At 45.0% G+C, this 9,162-nt stretch overlaps 1 protein-coding gene and 1 pseudogene across 1 annotated transcript in view; one reads left to right on the plus strand and one right to left on the minus strand.

Annotated features, from left to right (window-relative positions):
* CHRNB3 (cholinergic receptor nicotinic beta 3 subunit) overlaps positions 1-9,162 on the plus strand; it is a 35,915-nt gene that overhangs the window by 17,520 nt on the left and 9,233 nt on the right. The window lies entirely within an intron of this gene.
* Positions 8,042-8,742, minus strand: LOC108513370 (60S ribosomal protein L7-like 1 pseudogene; annotated as a pseudogene).

A 9,162-nucleotide genomic window follows, 5' to 3' on the forward strand; every position in this document is an offset into this window, starting at 1 on the left:
AGTCAGTCTCACTCTCGCCCAGGCTGGAGTGCAGTGGCTCGATCTCGGCTCACTGCAGCCTCTGCCTCCTGGGTTCAAGAGATTCTTCTGCCTCAGCCTCCCGAGTAGCTGGGACTACAGGCACATGCCACCACACCTGGCTAATTTTTGTATTTTTAGTAGAGACGGGATTTCAGCATGTTGGCCAGGCTGGTCTCGAACCCCTGATGTCAGCCCAAAGTGCTGGGATTACAGGCATGAGCCACTTTGCCTGGCCGAGATTAAGCTCTAATCTCTCACATAAAGCAGGGGTCCAGAGACTCTGGGCCTTCACATGGGGATAGTAGGTCTTTTCACTTTTCTTGTGCTTTTGAAAATAAGGAGTCATTTCAGCCAAAGAGAACAGCACTAGACACAAAAAAGTAGGTGCCAAGGGTCCCTCAGGCCTCAGCTACAGCTTTGGAAAGGACTTTCCACAAAGTTTGCCACCAGAATCCCAGAAACCTGATGGGTGTCTTCAAACCAAGGCAGAATTAAGTCCTAAAAGTCAATTCAATACCCAAAACCAAGCAGGAGAAATCCACAGGCAAGGAGCACACTGACACTTGGAAAAGTCAGCCCACTGACTGAAGTTCCCATTTGACAGAAGCAATGAGAATAATCGACTTTTTTGGGTATAAATGTGTAAGGTACAAGTGTGGTTTTATTTACGCAGATATATTGTGTAGTGGTGAAATCTAGTGTATCTGAATACTAATGTACATTGTAACCATTAGGCAATTTCTCATCCCTCACCCACCTCCCACCCTCCCATTCTTCCGAGTCTCCAATATCTATTGAGATTAATATACTTTGTGTTTAATTCACAAATGCATAAACGAGGTTTATCTCATTTAAACCTCTCTACCACCTGACTTAGGAAAAGAGACATCATTACCCCTGTTTTATAGAGATAGAAGAGTCTAGTCCTCATTCGGCAGGAATCTGGGTTTCCTAAGCCCTGGCCAGGATCTTTCTGGCCTTATGCAGCCTCCTCCCTGAACACTAAGCCCTGCTTCTAGACCACAGGAAAAGCCGAAGCAGGAGAAACGAAGCTTCACATTCCAGAAAACTACAGTGGATATAGTCAATGCGACGTCCATTCGCACAGATTGAGTTTGGAGTGGGAAATTTTACAGTGGATATTAGTTAATATGTGTTGTTATGGCACAGACAATGTTGGGGCAGAAAAGAAAGGTCATTTTTACAACACTGGGTGGCAAGAAGGGAAGGCTGCCTGGAACAGGAGGCATTGAGCTTCGCCATGATGTTATGTTTATGCTTTTTTAAAAAAAGCCTTTTGGCCAGGCGCGTGGGTCACACCTGTAATCCCAGCACTTTGGGAGGCCAAGGCAGGTGGATCACAAGGTCAGGAGATAGAGACCATCCTGGCTAACCCGGTGAAATCCCATCTCTACTAAAAATACAAAAAAATTAGCAGGGCATGGTGGTGGGTGCCTATAGTCCCAGCTACTTGGGAGGCTGAGGCAGGAGAATCGCTTGAACCTGGGAGGTGGAGCTTACAGTGAGCCGAGATCACGCCACTGCACTCCAGCCTGGGTGACAGAGCAAGACTCCGTCTCAAAAAAAAAAAAACTTTTTAAAGCTATATGGATTAAAGAAAGTTGAAGGATTCAAAAAAAAAAAGATGAAAAAAAAACAAGATAAAACAGATATTCATAAAAAGCTATCATTAGTGTTTTACACAGATCTTAGTTCCAGAGCAGCTAATAATAATATCTAAGATTTACTGAGTACTTACTAAGTGCCCAGGCACTATGCTGACTGTAATGGGAATAATCCCATTTAATTTTCAGTCATCCTAAAAGGGAGGTTCTATTATTACCCTAACTTTGCAGATGAGGAAATTGAGAACTGGAGAGTGGAAGTGACTTGCCCAGGGTTAAGCACTGTTGGGGAAGTCTGACTTACGTCGAGAAATCTTTCACTTGCCTTAGACTGGAGGGAGAGTTTGAAGAGTGTACTGTTCTCCTGTTAGTCCTGTTCCTGTATAATTTCCTATTCTTGGTCTTCTAAGGCTTGGATTCCTCAATCTCCAGGACATCTGATGGAGTTGGTCTAGAAAGAATTCAGGAGAGAATGAAGTTAGAATCCACTCCATCTTCCATCCATTCACCAGGATTTATTGAGAGTCTATGTGCCAGGCGCCCTGCTAGATCCTGGATATATAAAGAATGACACACAGCACCGCCTGAAAGAAGAGGACATAGTGTTCGTTACCAAAAAATAATTACCATGATAAATATCACAAAGAAAGTACATATAAAACACTGTGGAGCTTGAAAAATGACAGTGAGACAGGAAGAAAGTCAGGGAAAGCTCCCAAGGGGAGGGGATATTTAATTTGAGTCTTACAGGACAAACAGAAGTTCCACAAGTCAAAAAGGTGGAGAAGTTGTGAACCACCTGAATAGTGAATAGTAGTCCCAATAACACCACTATCCAAAAGCTCTCACATTTGAGCAAACCCACTGGTAACTCTTTGCAATCATCTCTGTGTCCCTCAGTCAAAATGAAAACAAAAATGCCCAATTCCCCCTCTTTCCTCATTTGCCTCCCAGACACTGAAAAATGTTCTCTAATTCGTATCCACATGGAGAAGAGAATTCTACCCACTTGGAACAAAAGCACGTTCCATGGTAGTGCATGCAAATGAGATACTTGTGGGGTTTTTTAAGTCAATTATCCTGTTTTATCCTCTGTTTCCATAGCTCTCCTCTGGTATATTTAGACACTCTTCTTCTATCCTCTCAACCAAAGAAAGAACTTTATACAGCACAAATCTAGTGACATCCAGAGGAAGTCTTCTACATGGTGCTATTTTTATTTTATTGATTTTATATTGCGAACTAGTTTGTCTTCCTCCTTTGTACTTCCAGACAGTAATCAAAACCCTATAAACTATAAATATATTGTTAACATTGACTCACTAGGACTACGTGAGAAAGTACTTACTGCCCCAGCCCCTCAGATCCTGCACCATCATATCAAGGTTAGGAAAACGTGGAAAGCACCTTAGAGACAATGAAAATTAAACTGACCTTCTTTTTTTTTTTTTCTTTTTTGAGATGGAGTCTTGCTCTGTCACCCAGGCTGGAGTGCAGTGGCATGATCTCGGCTCACTGCAACCTCCGCATCCTGGGTTCAAGTAATTCTGCTTCAGCCTCCCGAGTAGCTGGGATTACAGGCGCCGGCCACCACGCCCAGCTAATTTTTGTATTTTTAGTAGAGAGGAGGGTTTCACCATGTTGGCCAGGCTGGCCTCGAGCTCCTGACTTCAGGTTATCCACCCGCTTTGGCCTCCCAAAGTTCTGGGATTACAGGCGTGAGCCACTGTGCTGAGCGAAACTGACCTTTTTTGAAATGACACAAGGGTTGGCCCTTTTGCCTAGATGTTACCATAGAAATTATAACTATGACAACAAATGCCAAATTTACTCACTCCATATTTCCTGAGAGCCTACTCTGCACTGTGTAGGTGATGCAGGGTAGGTGAGCCCCAAAACTGGGGCTTAGCCTGGCTTCACCAAGAACAGAACTCAAGGACAGCAGCAGCAGAGATACTGCTCCCCACAGACCACAGCTACCCCCCAGCAGTGCGTCCAGACGAGGGCTGCAGTCATATTTAAACCCACCTTTAATTATATGCAAATTAAGGGGCAGTTTATGCAGAAATGTCTAGGTGGGTGGTAACTTCCAGGTCATTGCCATGGAAAGGGGTGGTAACTTCCGGGTGTTGCCTTGGTGATGGTAAACTAACATAGTGCCCTGGTAGCTGTGTCTTATGGAAAGCCGCTTCTGCCCTGCCCTGTTTAGCTAGTTCTCAGTCAGGTCCGGTACCCGAGTCCCCGCCTCCAGAGTCAGTTTCGCCTTCTGCCTCAAAAGGCCCTGAGCTGGGCACTGTTGCATATAAAAATAAGACAATGAGAGGACTAAGTGACTCGGCTTCACTGTAGCCGAGACAGTTTGTTCTCCTCTCCCCATGACAATCCTGAGGAAAATAAAACTGCTGGAATGTCTGCCAAGGCCAACATCTTAAAGTAGCAGTGTCTTTCCAACAGCTGATGTCTGTTTTAGATCAACAAAAAGTTCAGCATACATGAAGGCCTTATTAGATAGACCCCTGGAGCTGATTTCTCAGGAGAAATAAGAAGTAGACCTCTTGTGGAAAGGTCAGGCTAGTCCTAGAGGTCTGGGTGATCTCCCCAAAATCTACCATCCACCACCTGGAATGGCACTTATAAGTTCATGAATTCATCTCAGATCTTTACTCATGATCTGATTTTCCTTCCTTTTCTGCAACCTTACTCTGACCTTAGCAAAGGAGGCCAAGTTTGGACTTCTTATTCAAGTGGACCCTGGTAAGAATTGAGTAGGGGTCAAACGGCCTACTATATAAACTTGGGCAAGTCACTTCACCTCTCTGACCCTCAATCTCTTCATCTATTAAATAGAGGTGATGCCTAGCTCACAGTGTTGTCTGGGGGATTACATGAGACAATGTATGTGAATATGACTAGCTCAATAAATGTCACTTCCTGTTGCCACTTTTGAGCTTTCTCATCTTTTTTTTTTTTTTCTTTTTCAAGACAGAGTCTCACTCTGTCACCCAGGCTGGAGTGTAGAGTACAGTGGTGCAATCTCAACTCACTGCAACCTCTACCTCCTGGGTTCAAATGATTCTCGCACCTCATCCTCCTGAGTAGCTGTGATTACAGTCATGTGCCACCACGCCTAGCTAATTTTTGTGTTTTTAGTAAAGACGGAGTTTCACCATGTTGGCTAGGCTGGTCTGGAACTCCTGACCCCATGTGATCGCCTGCCTGGGCCTCCCAAAGTGCTGGGATTACACAGGTGAGCCACCATGCCTTGCCTTCATCCTTAATAACAAATCACATTTCTTGGCCTTAACAACTCACGAATTTAACAGGAATATGAAACATATAATATGTCATGTTGCTGCCTTTAAGATTAAAATGAATCAACAATAATTTGGCTTTAAGAATTCCACATCTACGATGACTGGAGATCCCAGGGATGTCCCAGAGACTGCATATCAAGATAACAGCAAAGAATATTTGTTCCTTATCTCTTGGTCCTTTTAGCATTGAAGTAAGAATAATTAGGGGACTTGGCCTAGTGCGGTGGCTCACACCTGTAATCCCAGCACTTTGGGAGGCCGAGGCAGGCAGATCACGAGGTCAGGAGATTGAGACCATCCTGGCTAACACAGTGAAACCCCGTCTCTACTAAAAATACAAAAAAATTAGCCGGGCATGGTGGCGGGTGCCTGTAGTCCCAGCTACTCAGGAGGCTGAGAGAGGAGAATGGCGTGAACCTGGGAGGCGGAGCTTGCAGTGAGCCAAGATCACGCCACTGCACTCCAGCCTGGGCGACAGAGGGAGACTCTGTCTCAAAAAAAATAAAAATAAAAAAAAATTCGAGGACTTTGTTTATAGTTTTTTTTTAAAAGCTTATGATTTAGGTTTAAATAAAATTTGACTCTGGGTTGTGGTTTAGCTAGACATTTATGAGTGATCGTTCAGGTAATACATGTAGGAAAAGACCATTTTAAAGGATTATATATATATTTGAAATGGATTTGAAATTGCAATTTTTCTGAATGAGGAAACCTAGAGTTGGAGTGTTTTTCCATTTTTTCTTAGTCATAGATTAACTTTGATATTTGGCTCTGACATACCCTTTGCGCTCCTGTTTCCTGCAAAAACAGGGCTCTCAAGCCAGGAACTGCTGTGATGCAGAGCTGGTGTTTGACAACGGCTTTGAGCGTCTCAGCTAGAACACACTATGCAAACATGGAATATTATTTCTCATCTCTTACCCTGAGAAAGGAGAGACAGGAGCTTAATCTCCAGATGTCACCAGGGTTTCAGAAAGAACAAAGAAGTGACCAGAAAACCTCGCAGCCCCTTAGAGAACAAGATAGAGGTTTGGGCTGTGGCTCCTCAGCTGGGCACTGCTAACTCCACCACTTGCAAATGTCCTGTGGCTTGTGCCATTCTAAACCCACAGTGGTCCTGGGCTACAGGGCACAGCCAGCTCTGTGGTGAACATACATCCTGGCAGAAATTGGGTGCGCTGGGCATGGTGGCTCCTGCCTGTAATCCCAACACTTTGGGAGGCCAAGGCAGGAGGATCACTTGAGGCTAGGAGTTTGAAACCAGCCTGGTCAACACAGGGAGTCCCCTGTCTGTACAAAAAATAAGAAAAAATTAGCCGGGTGTGGTGGTGCATACTTGTAGTCCTAGCTACTCGGGAGGCTGGGGTTGGAAGATGGTTTGAGCCCAGGAGGTTGAAACTGCAATGAGCTGTGATCACACCATGGCACTCCAGCCTAGGCAACAGAGTGAGACCCTGTCTAAAAACAACAGAAAAGAAACTGGATGAACCCTCTGATGGGCATCTCAGGGAGAACGCTCTGTGATTCCCTGGTCTGATAGCAGAAGGACACTAAGGTTGTGAAGAATGCTCTCTCACCCTTGCAAAGCAATGCAGCAGCTGGAGATCAGTGACTCGTCCAAGTTGTACAGCTAGTAAAGCACAGTCCTAGTGTGGAGCTCAGGGCTTGTGAGTGGAGTCTAGTGTGCTTTCTCTTTTGAGGCCACCAGTGTAAGCGGTATTGACCACAAGTCCCACCCAGCCTGTTTTTCTTTTTTTTTCTTTACTGGTTAGAAGCAACTGAGTCTGCTCTAGATCCCTTTAATATCCTCCTCAAGGATCTGAAGGCATCCCTCATTCATGCTCTCCTTCCTTCCTGCCCCAGCACCTTCCCACAGGTGGTTCCATCTTTGGTCAGCCTTCTCAACCCTGTCCTGCTCAGAATCCTTCTTTTTTTTTTTTTTTTTTTTTTTTTTGAGACAGGGTCTTGCTCTGTCACCAGGCTAGAGTGCAGTGGCACAATCTTGGCTCACTGCAAACTCTGCCTCCTGGATTCAAGCGATTCTTCTGCCTCAGCCTCCCAAGTAGCTGGAACTAAAGACGCATGACACCACGCCCAGCTAATTTTTGTGTTTTTAGTAGGGACGGGGTTTCACCATGTTAGCCAGGATGGTCTCGAACTCCTGACCTCGTGATCTGCCTGCCTCGGCCTCCCAAAGTGCTGGAATTACAGGCGTGAGCCACCGCACCCAGCCCTCAGACTCCTTCTTACCCTGCATGTTTAGTCTAAATGTCATCTCCTTGGAAATGTCTTCCCTGTCTACTCCACTGTTCTGTATCCCATACCAAAACTGTCTCCTTTATAGCAACTGTCAGGAGGTGTGAGTATTTGTTAGTTGACTGATTTATCATCTGAGTCAGCCCCAGGATAAGAGGTCGAGGCAGCTGTGCTCAGTGCTAGTACATGCCTTGCATATTTGATGAATGAACAAACTTTTTGAAAACAGTGAGCCCCATAAACCACTATCTCCATTTTATCTCTGGTCACAGCTGTTAATCCTGCTTTTGAAGGTCAGGTAAGCAACACAAATCTTTCTGACTTTCAAATGCCAAAACTGGACTGTGATGCGAGGTGCTTGCCATGAACATAAGCTACTGTCTTTTCTTTTTCGAGATGGGGTTTTGTTCTTGTTGCATAGGCTGGAGTGCAATGGCGCAATCTCGGCTCACCACAACCTCCACCTCCGGGGTTCAAGCAATTCTCCTGCCTCAGCCTCCCTAGTAGCTGGGATTACAGGCATGTGCCCCACACCTGGCTAATTTTGTATTTTAGTACAGATGGGGTTTCTCCATGTTGGACAGGCCGGTCTCAAACTCCCGACTTCAGGCGATCCGCCCGCCTCAGCCTCCCAAAGTGCTGGGATTACAGGCGTGAGCCGCTGCGCCCGGCCCGCTACTGTCTTTTCTTTGAGCCTTCCTTTCCAGTTTTTGAAGATAAAGCAGGAAATACACTTCTCTGATGATACTTGATAAAATTCCCCAAATACAAAACACATGCTTCCAATTCATTGATAAAAAATTTACTGCAGTTTGGCACCTGGGTCTAGTTCAGCTGGCAGATCAGCTGATTGATGCGTTCACCCTGATAGCCAGGTGTGCCCATCTCCTTGAGGAAGCCCACTCTATTTTTGGTAGCATGACAGGCCCTTGAGAGGTGGAAAGGGTGCAAGAACCATGAGAGCTCCTGGAAATGCTTTCCCAGGTGCTCCTCAATCACTGTGTTGTCTGTCAGAGGGATGGTCTTATTCTTGACCTTGGCTTGTCCACATTTCAAAATGAGTTCCTGGATAGACTTCAGATTTGGAAATCCCTAGGTTACATAAGGTTCCACTATATGCAGCATTTTTAGGTTCTGAGGGGTGACTTTTACAAAGACACCACTAAAAATTTTCTTTAGGCAAAGTCTCACAGTGGTTCTCTGCACCAGTAAACTCATGCCATTAATCCTTTCGATGCGTACAACAAAGGCCAAGGAATGTTTATCTGGCAATTCCAAGGCGCGAGGTTTCACTTCTAGTCGTCTGAGACACACCTTGTCACGTTTCTGCCACCAGGAATCATGTAGGAATGATTCCAGTTGTTTAAACCTGAGCCCTTTTCTTTTTCTCTGCTCCTTCTTTGCAAAAGTGCCTGCTTTGCCTGGGTGGCTTTGAGGGCTTGATAAGCCTTCCTCATTTTCAGGAGATTTTCTGGAACCAAAGGGATTTTTCTTTGCTCTTGCTCTGCCATCTTTCTGGTGTTGCAGCTACTACTACTCAGTAATTAAGGCAAGGAAAAGCAGTCAAAGTTATTCAGATTGGAAAGGAAGAAATAAAACGCTCCACTTGCAAATGACATAACTGTCTATACAGAAAATATCCCAAAACTAAATGAGCTAAGCCAGGTCACAGGACATGGGGTCAACATGCAAAAGTCGATTGTATATTTAGATACTAACAATGAATGATTGGAGTTTTAAAATTAAATGACTTTCTTTTTTTTTTTTTTGAGATGGAGTCTGGCTCTGTCATCCAGGCTGGAGTGCATTGGTGCGATCTCGGCTCACTGCAACCTCTGCCCCCGGGTTCAAGCGATTCTCCTACCTCAGCCTCCTGAGTAGCTGGGATTACAGGCACCCATCATCATGCCTGACAAATTTTTGTATTTTTATAGAGACTAGGCTTC

Source organism: Rhinopithecus bieti, unplaced genomic scaffold (assembly GCF_001698545.2).
Source record: "Rhinopithecus bieti isolate Rb0 unplaced genomic scaffold, ASM169854v2 scaffold_33021, whole genome shotgun sequence".
Lineage (NCBI taxonomy): Eukaryota > Metazoa > Chordata > Mammalia > Primates > Cercopithecidae > Rhinopithecus > Rhinopithecus bieti.